This window comes from Tachypleus tridentatus, chromosome 6 (genome assembly GCF_004210375.1).
Source record: "Tachypleus tridentatus isolate NWPU-2018 chromosome 6, ASM421037v1, whole genome shotgun sequence".
NCBI classification, from domain to species: domain Eukaryota; kingdom Metazoa; phylum Arthropoda; class Merostomata; order Xiphosura; family Limulidae; genus Tachypleus; species Tachypleus tridentatus.
In genome coordinates, this window is record NC_134830.1 from 62,024,035 (window position 1) to 62,039,582 (window position 15,548).

The window sequence follows — 15,548 nt, forward strand, 5'->3', positions numbered from 1 at the left end:
TTTGATCGCAATTCTATGCCTTTAAGATACGGAACTATTTGCTGTTTTTTGTTTTAAAATTTAAACCATAAAACAAACTCATAACGAACATAGTTTTTTTCAAAATTACCTACAAGATCAAAAGTGAGGACAGTATCCTCTCAAGCGAAAGATTTCCTGAGTAATATAAAAGGAGTTAAGCACAACTCATTCAGTATCGCACTCCATTTTGATTATAATCAGCAAACAGAAAAACGTTACGTCACGTATGTTAAGAAAATTACAATTTAAAAACTGTTCACTTTCCAAAACTAGAGCAATCAATTTTGTTTCTGGTATATTATATGAAATGCTCTTGGAATTGTTCTATGGAACGTCCAAAGCAAGTTTTCAAATATCTATACATTATTAATTTGGTGTTATTACAATTTTCATTCATTCTGTTTTAAAATATCCAACGATTAGAGAAAACCTGAAGTTAGTTGAATTATTTCTTTTTTATGCTTTTAAGAAAAATGTGCTTTCTTCTATTTATTCAAGCTACGCATGCGCTTAAAGATTGTGCAGTTCGTGAAATTCTATAACTAGATTTAATTAACAAGAACATTAATTCGATTATTTATTTTCAAACTTCAACGAACTAACGAGTTGTTACACATAAAATAAAATAAACTTTCTAATGTAGATCAAACCTGATTAAAGTGTCGAGTTTTACTTGATTAAAGCAACATTATATATACACCGGTTAATACGTATGCAAAACCTTTAAAATAAAAGATATTTAGTCCTAATTAACAATAAAATATTTAGTTAAAATGAACAATTTAAACCGTAACTCACTGTTAATAAAAAATATGAAAAGGTTAAACTCGTTTATACGTTTGAATTTACAAGTTAATGATAAAGTAAACAAATCGATGGCCAAGCATGTTAAGGCGTTCGACTCGTAATTCGAGGGTCGCGGGTTCGAATCGCATTTGCCCCAAACATGCTCGCCCTTTCAGCCGTGGGGGGCGTTATAATGTGACGGTCAATCCCACTATTCGTTGGTAAAAGAGTAGCCCAAGAGTTGGCGGTGGGTGGTGATGACTAGCTGCCTTTCCTCTAGTCTTACACTGCTAAATTATGGATGGCTAGCGCAGATAGCCCTCGAGTAGCTTTGCGCAAAATTAAAAAAAACAAGTAAACAAATCGATATATATATATATATATGCATAATGTTAAACAAATTATCTTTTCAAGCCACAATGAATAATTTATTTGTTTGAAGTTTAGCACAAAACTATACATTAATTTCTATGTGCCCTACCCACCATGTGCATTGAAGCCCGGTTTCTGGCAGAAGTTATCCAGTAAGTATCACCTACCGTCACAAGGGATATGTTCGGCATTGAACTGAAATAAAGGACTGACTGCTATTCATATAACAGCTGAAAGTGCAAACCTATAAATTCTTATATTGTGGCTCGAACCTTGAACGTTACGAATGTAAACCGGCACACTAGCTACTAGTCCATGCTCGACATACACGATCTGTTTTAAATTTTTGGTGTTGACTACTTGTTGTCGTCACAAGTTATTCTTCAGTTTGCTACTCGAAATAAGATAATGTTGAAACGTTGGTCAATTATTCAGGTGTATTCACATGGGAATAAAATCACATGACAGAACCCTTATCATCATCAACCATATCAATATATAATCAATAATATCCACCCTTTCAAGGTCTATCAATGTTCATTGATCTAATTAGGTCGATGTGATAAAAAAACTGTTTAATAGAACATTAAATCTTTAAATACAGGAGCCTATCATGCTAATTGTCTTTATACACACAAATATTCCTGACGTTTCTCTACGGAAGAATGCTTGAAACTATATAACTTTCCATTTAGGCCTAACGATTACATAGCATATATATTTTTAAGTAAGTAGCGTGGTTTTGGATTTAATTGAAACGCTAAAACAAGAAGTATTCAATCTAAGAAATAATGTTTTAACTGCTGTATCTTCGTGCTTCAGTGCAGATTATTTAAAGTTTTTTGCTAAACAACTATAGATAGGATCAAGACTTAACCTGATATTCATCACGGTTTCTAATCTGTTAACACTGTATGAAAATACAAACCATCATTAAACAGGAAGTTTCAATCGATAAAACTATCACTCTGCTACCACACGTACTACAGTTGTTAAAGTATAAACATGGTGAATTAGATACATTGATAATGAATATGTGATGCACTTGTATGTATTATTGATGTAATAGATAACAGTTCTGAGTCGTTAAATTTACACCAGGCATGCTGTTAATAACAACAGTAAGTAACTGCGAAGTGTGTTTATTTTTCTCACAAAACAACGCCGAAAATAGGTTCGCGGTTAAGATTAAAGCCCCGTTATAGAAGATCCACTAACTAAACCATGAATTCAAAGGTAGAATATACATTATTAATGAATTGAAACAAAAACTACACCTCACACGTTCGCGCTTAAAGCAGTCAAAGATTTCATCTTCCCGCTCTTTCTTTACTAACATCTATACTTTTTACGATGGTATTTCCAGTAGAGTCACCCTTTTGTCTGTAAAAGATAGAAAGCTACTAATCTTTTGCGCGCCTAATTAGTAGTAATAAAATCTGTAAAAACGTCAAAGACATCGGCCACAACATCAGCCTTCTCTTACTGTACTCCCTCTATACATGTAAATAAATTTTAAAATATGTGTTTCTTATTGTAAAGAGGTAGAAAAAGGGACATATGTAAATCTCTTTCCAAGTTAATTTGTAAATAAATAAAAAACACTGTAAAGCATGTATACTGGAATTAACTTATTATACCTAAATAACAATACAAGATATAATAAAAACCTGTATTTTAGTTAAACCGTTAATAAATAAGACCATAAAAACAAAACAAAAATCATAACTTGAACTTATGCTCATAATAATCTATATGCTATGACGTATTATATTTCCCTAAACAAACATTCCACAAAGCATTGATTAATGTATTCATAATGCCCTGAAAGATTAGAGTACATATAAATATATATCATCGATTTTCTATTCAGAATAAATATTAAACCCATAAATATACAGTCCACTCTTTACTAGCCAATGCTAATTTAACGAATTCCACCGTTGTAGCTCCAATAATACAGGCCTGCAATGATTTTATTGTTTTAATATGTTTGCACGTTATGTAGCAGTTCCTGTAGGCTGAATTCGAAAACGATATCCATTTTTCTTTCTCCATTGCATACAGATTTTTCACAAAACGTTGCATGTACTTTTACATAAGTGAATCATTTTTATTCAAATCGGGTAACATTTTATAGTGTATAAAATGTTGACAACCACTGGCTATAGATTTCTCGAGACCAATCGCGACGTGAGAATCTTACCGATAGTTTTAGAACCGAGACACAACAAACATCGTAATAAAAATATTCATAGTGGTAAAAGATATAATAAGTTGATCTAAGTAACATTTTTTCTTCCAGATTTGTAAAGCAAAAATATTACGCTATAAAAAAATATATTATTTTCAAGATCTACGTAACTGGATTATGAAAAAACCAATTATTATAGCTGAAAACTTTTATGAAGTTTAAATTCGTAGGCCTTTCTTATTGCATTCTTTTATTTCAAGATTCAACATCATACTCACAGAACCTTTGATCTTACAGATCAGGTCAATATTAGTGTTACTATTATATTATAACTCATTATGACATTCGACCTGATAAGTATAAAATCCATTAGCTTATGAGGTAATCATGCTTTTGAAAACACTCCATTAGTCAAGTAATTAATAAAGGTATTCTGCAGAACATCAAAAATATAAAAAATAATACGAGTGACGTTGATACATGTCATACAAAATAAAAACTATATATCATAAAGTCTCACAAACATGGTATCCATGTTAGGCTTAGCTGCCTTACTTTGATGTTAGGATTAATAAATAAACATGTGTTTGAATGAGAAGAAGTGCAGGCTGTAACTCATGTTACATAGAGCAGATTATTAAAGTGATAAAAAGTTCATTTTATGCTTTATCTCACTCTGCATTGGGTAATTATCCTTGTTTCTATGAAAGTAAGTTACATCAAAACAATCGATTTATTGTGTAACATGCTATTAACTCAGCTACAGTTTAAGCAATATACGTTACAGGTTGAACTAGGGGAAAGGTGGTTAGGCTTGGATCAAAACTCAGTTTCCTGTTATGCAGCTAATTTGGATAGAAATCGTTTGGCCAATAAAAGCAATTTGGTAAGTTAGCCAGAATCAGACGGTGTGTATGGCAAGGCACTTTTTCGAGATCTTGACTTCACTCGCCCAACAATCAGTGCTTGTACTCGATACTATATATATCTACATACCTGAGCAATAATCATCCGACAGAGTAAAATGGTATGACACATTTACTCTAAATATTTACTATATTTTTGATTTACTTTTTAATTGCACCTATGATGACGATGAGTGATTTAGTAATTCGATCTGAAACTAATTACACTAATTACGTGGCATACAATTAATTTCACGTATGCCATAAAGAACATACACAGATGATTCTCTTTGGTGGTGATGGGGGGGGCGTACTTTTAAGCATTAATTATGTTGATATTGTAACTTTCAATGTGAGGGCTATATGATAAATGTGAATGAAACACGTACATACTTAAGATACACTTTTAATATTAAAATGAAAATTACCAGTAGAGTGACCTCTAGAAAGAAAGAAAACACCTTTTATATTTATGAAATTTCTCTCAAACATGTATTTATTATTTTCACGCGTCTAAAGAACTACATTTAATATACATTACTGGAGTGCATTTTGCTATAATTACAAAATGTATATATGTTAAATTTCTTTTGTGTATTGTGTGAAAACTGAAAAATAAAAACTACACGGAACCTGCTTTGGCGTATTGTTTTGAGCTCAGAAAACAGAAAATTTCTAAATCTCCGACTGGCTTCAACGACAAAATTCGAAAGTTAATCTTACAATGTTAAATTTCCTTCTTGCAATCAGTGATCTGAAACTCAGGTTAGTGATTAGTGTCAGTTATAACATGTTATAACTTTAATTATTCAAGTGCAAACTATGCTTTAATAGGTTATAATTATAGTCAAATAATGCATACGTACATAACATTCACTTAATGGTTCAACATGAACAAATTATTTTTTATAAATATATGACACTAATAATAATAATAAGAGTACACATATATGTGATTCAATTCCTAAAAAGGCGAGTATGGTTTAGCGGTTTATAAGTTTTAGGGTAAACATGGGTGGACGATTGACTGTTTGTAGTTAACCGCAAAACTATACAATGACCGCCACGGGTATCTAAACTTGATATCTAGCGTCGTAAGTCCGCAGACATGCCACTACGTCACTGAGGGCGATCCGTGGAGAATTTTTTTTTTCCAATAATCGTGTAGTTACGACTGAGCCATGTACCAAAGTTTGGAAATCACAGGGACACAGTGTTAACAACTATGATTATTTTAGATCTGAGAAGAAGAGATAACTCGCACACCTGTGTCAACAAAGACAATGGTCGACTATAAATTATCGATTTTTAGTCGAGTTTGAGCTGGAGCTGCAACATAAGCACCCACACGTTGTTGCCCTTTACCTTATCAGTGAGCAACGTTCGATCTGTTATATTGGGAACGAAGAGGTAGCGTTACCTTTCCGACAACGAATAGTTTGCGAAGGTTTCCTATAACGTGGACGCAATAACACGACATTATCAGCACATACACATCTGTCAGCTCAAGACATCATATGGCAAGCGCTCGAGATATACAAACACTATTTTACTGATATTTATATCCTCTTCATTGGTTTTCACCTAACGGATTCATCATCAATAAATGTTCATAAACAGAAAAATATATATATTAACATTTTCAAACTATATTTTGCATGAGGAATGATTACCATGGGTCTGCGCTTATATCTCTTTCATTACTAAATTCATTTTTTTTTACGAAGTATTTTTAAAGTTGTAAAAACCGACAAAATACCACTTTTTTTTTATAAACGTGAGGACCATAACACGTTGCAACATGCAGAATAATTTATTGTTTTTCCGTGTTGAAACATACATTATAAAGAACAAATAATTAAGGGAAATGACTTATTTTCTATATAAAACACACAGGATTCCTCATCGGTAATTAGTAGTTTAATTGCAATATATATGATGTTTTAGATTATTTTCTTATGTGACTCATATGTTATTTCTAATTCTCTAACCAACAATGTTACAGATTTACAAAAAATTTGGTGCAAAAGTAGGTGTAAAAATTACTTTAAATCCTAACATCGCTAATTCTGTGGTTAATAAACATAATGGTTGCGTTCTTGGTAACTCTGTTTGTTTTAGAGCAAAGCCCACATTGAGCTACCTACCGTGTCCAGCGAGAAGAATCGAACACTGATTTTACCGCTATCCTAACGGAAGGGGGAGGCCTCTGGTTAATATAATTTTACTGCAAAATTAAAATATTAAAGTGATTCTTTCATAGATTGTTTAGGCAGAGTATTCATGATGAAACTTTGTAGAATGGACGGCAATTGCCTGTTGTTGAGACACAAGTGTAGAGGACATGAAGACAAAAGGCCGAAGACTTTCGAAACGTCGTCCTCTACACTTGTGTCTCCACAACAGGTAGTTGCCATCCATTCTACAAAGTTTCATCATTAAAACGATGTTATTAAGACACAGCGTGTTTTTTTTCTCTCAGTTTCTGGGCCATCGTCAGTATCCCCTTTACCACTAGAGACGCAAGTTGTCAGATCTAATGAAGATTTTGAACATTTCATCAATTTAAAGTTATTGTGTTACAGTTGAAATATAAAATATTTTGAATATAAGTTAAACAATTAATCATCTGATTTATTGTGATAAATCAACGCAACATTTTTCCAGTTGGCGTACGTACATTGTTATGGGCAGCTTAGACTAACTTAGCTTCTCAACATACACATACACACAGACATTCTAACAAAGCTAAGGCCTCTTTTGTACACCTCAATCAAAGACCATTCCAGAACAGCTTATGAAACGCGGAATACCATTCAAAAATGGCCTAAGTTAGAGATATGATAAAGGCTAATACAAAGGTTTACGATCTAGGTCGTCGAAATTAAACAGAATGACACCTGACATTTCTCGAGCCTCTAATTTATAGAATACTGTAGTGAAAGTTGCTGTGATCGTAAATGTTGTTCGATTTTCTTCGAAAAGTACAGTCAGTATTTGTGATACCAACCACCAGGTGGCGTGCTTTGAAATCCTTTGTGAACATGTGAAATTGAAAGGTTGAAATTAGTGAGATACTAAACAAAACATATATTACAGTATAGTTAAGTATAAAAACAATCATTTCTATGGATAAAGGAAGCCATACCGCTCGTGGCTTCCAGTCTGCCCAGAAAATAGTTATTAAATAGTTGCCACAAATTTCGGCACTAAGAATACGCACATATGAACTCTTTGGTATGTTTAAAGAATATCTCAGCCTGTCACACACAACCACTGTTGGGCCCACCCTACAACGTTAAACATATTCTTACTTCATTACATTAGCAGTGTTGATTAAATTGAAGGAAACCACAAAGGGTAGCACAGTCTATTGTGAACCTAGCGTCACACAGTCTAACTTCTTTAGCAACTTGATACGATTTGCGTGTACAAATAAATCGCATCCACAAGCAAATGCAGAACTCAACGATGAGAATTGATATTGCTAGTAATTTAGCCAATGGTATAGGTCAGACTCTTAATGGAAAAAATACAAAATGGTTTCGAAAATGCTACGACAAACGCTACAGAACCGGTAGAAAAATATCAGATATTTCAGAATTACAAAAGCTCGTGCCAAACGAAAAAAAAAAAAGTAACTTGGTAGTTACTAATTTGAAGATGAGCTAATCAGCTTTGCACAACAACAATTCAAAATTGAGATTTTTTACGTTTGTGGTGGATTAAAATGGGGAGGTAGATTGAGTTGCTTCTTAATTACATGAAAATGAACTAGCAGAGTTGAGCATGGGTTTATATGTAGCAATGTCTAACGTTGGAGGAGCTAATCAGGTGTTTACGAAATTTATTTAGTAACTCAGTGTTAAATTCACGCTACAATTTGTCCAGGTAGTTATAACGATCATGCGATTTATTTACAAAGATAGCTTACTCAGGACGATTTGTTTGTTTGTTTGTTTGTTTTGGAATTTCGCACAAAGCTACTCGAGGGCTATCTGTGCTAGCCGTCCCTAATTTAGCAGTGTAAGACTAGAGGGAAGGCAGCTAGTCAACACCACCCACCACCAACTCTTGGGCTACTCTTTTACCAACGAAAAGTGGGATTGACCGTCACATTATAACGCCCCCACGGCTGGGAGGGCGAGCATGTTTGGCGCGACTCGGGCGCGAACGCGCGACCCCCAGATTACGAAGCGCACGCCTTAACGCGCTAGGCCATGCCAGGCCCTAACTCAGGACGATACTTACAGCTTCAGCGACTGTTGCTTTATTGAGAGGAATCTTTCAAAGATGTGGCCTTCAAAACTGGCAAAAGTATTAAAAATTGTAATGGAATGTGTGAACTTTGTGCAAAATATTGCCCTGAAGCTTCGCATCTTCAAAGAGCTGTGTAATGAAATGGGCTCTGAATTTGAGGTACTTCTGTACCATTCTAACGTTCAGTGGTTATGCCGGGGAAAGGTGCTGAATCGTGTTTTTGCCATGCGTGTGGAATTGGCCCTTTTTTTGCGAGAGCACCAACATTGTCATGCAGATTGCTTCAAAAAATCTGAGTTCATTCTCATTTTGGCGTACATGGCTGATATCTTCAATCATCTCAATCAACAGATGCAGGCGGCGGAGTCAACATCATCGAGGCCGAAGAAAACCTGGGGGCTTTTAAAAAATGCTACCGTTATGGAAACAATGAACAGAGAATGATAACTTCGCAAACTTTCCCCTGCTGGACGACTGTGTAAGTAAGATCGAAGATGTGTCTGAAATCGGAGACATTTCTGTACCCGGGGAACTACAGCAAGCAATTGTCATGCACTTAGATGAGCTCGCAAAGTCTCTCGACGGATACTTCCCCACCAGAGAGTCATATCCAGCATCCGTGAGATAGCCATTTACGTTTTGTGTTGCGACAGCAGCTGTCAATCATGAATACCTCGACGAAATCATTGAACTTCAGCAGAGCTAGGTTCAACAGCAACTTTTCACGTTTTGGTGCCACCAACTTGTAGCGTACCCTCTTATTGCTAGGAAAGCCCTTGAGATACTCATACTGTTTGTTACAATGTATCTTTGCGAGCAATCATTTTCGAGGATGGTAAACATAAAAACGAAGAAAAGGAACAAACTTTGTTGCGAAAATGACATGAGAGTGCCACTTGCCAAGGTGAAGTCGCGCATTTCTGAACTTGTCTCTGAAAGACAACAGCAAAAGTCACATTGACTTGCAGTAAATATTCATTGAGTTATGTTTTTGTGTGAAATTAATGTTTTGTTGGTTTTGTTCCTTGAACACAGTGATATTTTGTGCAACTGATGCATGGTTCATTTTGTGCACTAACTAAATATCTACTAATGTTCTAAATTTGAAAAAAATATATATTTTATTTTTCCAATTACGAAGGGTTTAGTAAATGCAAGTACGAAACTTCCGGGGTTCAGTACCTCCAACAAGGTTAAGAACCGCACTGCCTTAGAACCACCAAGGAAGTGGCACAGAGAGAGTGTTCGGAACTGATTCTGTGTGTCATCTTCCAGGGACACTATATTTTCCTCGTGTATTTTGTCCACTTATAACTAAGAAACATCCAGCTCGATTATCACCAAAAGGGGGCGAGTGTTCTTGGAGCCCTACGGAGTGACCTGATACCCACCCTCATCTCTATACAGTTTCCTGTATAGTCTCTGCGAATTAAACGAGTATTATCTACTACTTTATTAATCTAGACTTGGAACATATGGCCACGTTAATAAGGTAACTGCTACAACTAAACGGTGGTTGGCTAAAATGTGTGAAAGTCGTTGTAGTAAATCATTTGCCACGTGCAACGTTAGATGTATAAAATTGTAGATTTTGTACCAGAGCCAATACATTTCTGTAGCCTGTACATATACTTGTACATAAAGACTGCTGCTAAAACAAAAAATACATCTGGATTGTGATCACCAAGTGGCATCACAAACCTAAAAATTCAGACGCATATTTGCATGCCAACATAAAAAAAAACAAAGATTATTTCTTGTTAAGAGTAAATCTTATTTTAGCCACAAGAGGCACCATAGGTCGATATCAAAAACGATTAAAAAAGTCTGCTTTCTTGAACATGATATTGATTAGAGTTGTACGTTACCTGTACATAATTTTGAAGACGAGAAACACAGAAGACAATCAGAAGTCCGATATTATGTTATGCTTCCTTCAGAAATTGAACACGAGATTAGAAAATTTATGTGCCCACATTGTTTGCTTACACAAGATCTATATGGATGTAGGTAACTAGAAGAATTGGCGATACAAAACAGAGCTTACGTAAGTACCTTAGCAGAAATAAAAATATAATGACTAAGTAAATTCTGCGCATGCTTATACACGTCATATGAGAAAAAAGCAAAACCATCCATTCAAGAACTTCACACAGAAATACTAAAATGTAACAATGAGATTTAAATTCCGTTATTTTTCTTCAGAAGTGGATGACGTAATTACACACAGATAGATATATTAACCGTGAACTGTCGCTGGTAATGTTAAGAATTAAACATCTGCAAAAAAAAAAGTTGTAAGACGTGTTAATAAACACGTTGTTTGGTGACATCGAAATGTATCAATTTTTTAAGCTTTTTATTAAACATTCACTGAATGAATTAAGCGTTTTTCTAGCTATTCTTTTAGAAACGTTATTTGTTCGGTAGCTTCATAAAAAGGCTAAAAGGTACAAAAGAGGTCAATCTATGCATAGCCATCTCTAATTTTAAACTAGAAAGACAACTAGTCAATAGTGCCCATCGCCAGCACTTTTGTCTAGTCGAATAATAAAATTTGACCGTTACTTTTATAGCACACTGACACCTTAAAAAAAAAGCGTAGCGCCATGTTTGAGGTAACGAGTCACGAACCATGAATCCTCGGGTTTACAGACCTTCTCTTTTAGCAACGCAAATTACAATCACGAAAAAGAATGTATTTTAATGTCTTCTTGACTTTTAAATGAAATTACAGACTTACAACGCTAAAATCTAAGGATTGATTCCCCGTAGGGAACACAGCAGATAGTCAATTATGGCTTTGCTCTAAAACAAACAAGTAACATCTTAGTAATTAATAATAAGATACTATATAATTCAGGTTTATTGACGCAAATTAAACCCCAGTAAGTAAAATGCATTGTTTTAACTGCGCTAAACCGTGACAGATAAATATTAACTTGCTAGGCCTAAAAAAATAATAATATGGTGATATATTAGAAAAAGACATTGAACAAAATATAGTTTCTTTTATTATGATACTATCAAACGTTTTTGTTACATCTACTGACAAAAGTATTCAACAACAAAGGTTGCCTTAACTACGATATTAACGTACATTCTGGGTACAAAAGGACTTAGTTGGCTAATCGGGACTGGTACAAAGTGAAGAGCTACCTTGCTTTTCTCTCACAGCGACTAATGTGTCTAGAAATTATCGACAATTTTCTACCCAGTCTATTGACAGTAAATTACTTCTTTTATCCTTATGATTCATTTTATGACGTCATTTTAAACGTTAACAATTTACGTTAACAATAACAGTTTCATGCTTCGAACAATTGTTGACGGCAAGCGGGTGTATTTTTATTCATATTTATTTTGTCAGTACACTGTATTTAATACATGCACAGTTTAAACATGCTCATTACTTTAAGCATATAGATTGTTTTAATGATAATATATGTAGATTTCGCCAGCAATATTTGAAATACTTAATTAAAATCTCACTTCCTAGTCCTTTGTATAATGGTGTTCATATACGATTGAACAACATAATGACATTTACTATACTTACGCAGTTTACACACAGTAATGGCTACAAAGAGTTCCGTTTATGTATAATTTATACTAAGAGATAATTTTCACAAAATTATTGCAATATCATAGTTGATGCTTACATAATCGATGCTTAAAAGCTCGGACTTGTGCTTTTAATGTTCTTTTGCATGCTAACGACATTGCAATTTTCACTCCAATGACTCCAAGCTGGTTCCAATTATGATGCTCTAATATAATAACCGTGAACTTCTTTTCAATATTTGACATTAAAGTTATATTTTCTTCATACTCAGAATTTTTCACAAAATAGTTTCAAACCATAAATTTGTGTAAAGAATTGAAAATAAGTCTTTGAATCTAAAACATACTAATTTAACGTATATTATCCGTGGTACATTACTCGTAAAGAGATATTTCAAACATATCAATCAACAACTATCCCTGTAGCTCATAAACTGTTCAATATAATATGAATAAAAATACCAGTCGAATTATATACGTGCATAAACAATCATGATTTCGTAAACCTATTTTTTTTTCTGAATGCATAATAGTTTAAATTGGCAGAAGTATTTTTTATGATAAATTACCTAAAACGAGTTATTCTAGAAAACAGTTACGAAAGTGATGTCTAAAAGTAAAAACTTGGTTTTGTCTCTTTCCACTCGTAATTTTTTTAAACAACTAAGAAAGAGATTCAAAGTACTCAGTTATTTATGGTTTTAATCACCCTCTCAGTGACACAGAAGGATATCTGCGGGCTTACAGACTTAAAAACTGGGTTTCAGTACTCGTGGTGAGCAGAATACAGATAGCCCAATGTGTAGCTTTGTGTTTAATTATAAATAAACAAAGGTCTGTAATATTGTATTTCAACACATACTTTAGAAAAGAACATAGAAAAATAGGGCATAAAAGTGCTTAATAATGTTCGATTAGTTAGCACATTCATGATTTATAAATGGAGAAGAACAGCATTTTTGTTTGTTTTTTTAACGTTTTGAGTAGTTACACTTCCTAACATTTCAATAGCAATGTATTAAAACATAGGGTGGGTTATCGCAGAACAAATTGTAATTCTCCATCTCCACCACACTTTAAAAAAAATAAAGGTTACACCCCTAATAGTGAGTAATATTATAACTTTATAAATTACATTTTTAGTTCATACTGTACAAGATTTCTTCAAGATTAGTTACAATCTACACCGTCCTTATTAGAATATTTAGAATATATTTCGTTAATTACAACTTTGGTCATATGAAACATATGTTTCTGTACGTAAAATGTTTATAAACCTTTGAATTAGCACAAAAAGTATACCCTATTTCAAATTTTTTTTTTTTTTTACTCGTGAATTAAGCATGGTGCAAGAGAAAATTTGAAAAAAAAAATTAATCTCAAAAGGTTTGACTGCGAGAACAGTTTTCCTAATTTTGAACGGCATAATTTATTAAATCAAAATGAAATATATATATATATATATATATATATTGAAGTGGTTCTACATATAACCAAAATATTTATGGTTTTAAATTTTGCACTCTCTTTATCACTTAAGAAACATATAAATAGGTGACTAACTCAATAACCTTAAGTGAAACTATCCTAAACTTCTTTCAACTTGAAGTATCTTTAACCCTAATACAAACATCGAGGTAACTAAGCCTACAACCATACTTAACTAGGAATGACAAGGCCTAGAAAAATCACAAAATATCATTAGCTAGTAATTGCTAAGTATTACTACGTACACACCTTTTTCTAAATCCCAGTTTTCGTAGGTGATATCGTGTAAAGACTTACAGTCAGGTGTATTTGGCACACCGTACGATCAACCGCTTGGTAACTGAAGGGCTCGGAGCATTTCACGCTCTTCGAATTACACGTGAAGCCAGGATATACACTACGTCACGTGACCGTTATTGGCAACGATGGCAGCATTGGAGACTTGTATCGATTCGTAGTGAGAAAACGAACGTTCGGCCAGCCTTCAGAAATTCATAAAGTGTATAACTTAACCAAATGCATAGGCAGTAACAGTAGAAAATTCAAACTGCATCTTAGTTTCAGCACATCCGTCAAATAGTTCAAAATGTATAATTCGTTTGCATAAGTATCTTTTTTTAAGGACCATGGAATTTCAGACATAATGTGGTGGTTAACACAAATACAGAGTTTCTTCTAATATTAATGGTAATAACTTTATTTCCAACGCCCATTTTAATCTTCAGAGATATACCATAATTATAAAATACAGTGTGGAAAATGTATACAAACAGCAAACAAATTATTTAGTAACCGTGCACGTCCTCTGACCACAATTCTGTAAAAAAAATAGTGAATACCTTCTAAAACTTTACGTGTAAAACTATGATATTTCTAAAGGAACCACTTTAAAAACTTGGTAAAATTCTAATGGAAGTACGCAGGAAACGTACTTGCTCTCCAAAGAAGCTACTCGAAAATGTTTATTGCTCTAAAGAAACCACTTGTAAAAGGTTTGTGATCTATAAATAAATTGTACGACAAACATGAGCAACCACCAAGTGAATTCTGTTGGATATTTATGAAATCCATAAGAAAACAACTTAGAAAACTTGTGTTCTATGAAGAAATTACTTGGAAAAGGCATGCTACTATACAGAAACTATTTATGAAACGTTTGATACTCATAGAAAACTACCTGGAAAATGTGTTACTGTAAATGAATTACTTTTAAAACGTTACTTCATAGAAACTACTTTCAAAACGTTTGCTACTTACAGTAAACTACTTAGAAAATGTGTGTTACTTTAAACGAACTACTTTGAAAAACATGTTATTGTAAAGAAACTATTTGGAAGACGCCTGTTATTATAAAAAAACTTCTTAAAATATATGTTACTATAAAGAAAGTACTTGGAAAACTTATGAGTCTTCTACTAAAATGCACAGCAAACAAGAACTTGAAAAGTTTGTAACCTAAGTGACCTATCAGAAACGCTTGGAAAAATATACGCAAGCAATAAACAAAGTACAAATATATTATGTGACCTTTAAAAAAATTAGCTAACAACGCAAAGTAACATAATGGACTGTTTGCGTTCTTTCCACAGTAGGAAATCAATCCTTCGATTTTAGCGTTGTAAATCTTAACTTACCACCGACCACCGGGAGTCAATGTATCTATAAATAATCTAATTTTAAAACATGTGTGATCTGTAAATTAATTATGTGGAAGACTTGTATGACCTTTGAAAACTACTGCCACTTACAAAGAAATTAATTTCTCTAATAAAGATATAGAAGGTAGTGTATTGCAGAATTAATCTGAATTGTAATTTGACAAGCAAAAAATAACTTGAAAAGTTCCTGAGAGAAAAGGACCACCTACATTTTTAATCCAGTGTTTCAGTAGTTGATATAGCATAAGTTTGGGCTTTAAAACAATACATGAATAATCTTTCTTCTCAACTATCATGAAA

General features: G+C 33.5%; 1 protein-coding gene across 1 annotated transcript in view; it reads right to left on the reverse strand.

Moving 5' to 3' along the window:
• The window catches only part of LOC143252663 (rap guanine nucleotide exchange factor 4-like), a 244,860-nt gene extending 230,849 nt beyond the window's left edge, over positions 1-14,011 (reverse strand). The window contains exon 1 of the mRNA XM_076505155.1: positions 13,840-14,011. The gene's annotated coding sequence lies outside the window, so the exon portion shown is untranslated. The remainder of the gene's footprint in view (positions 1-13,839) is intronic.
• Between the last annotated feature and the right edge of the window lie 1,537 nt (positions 14,012-15,548).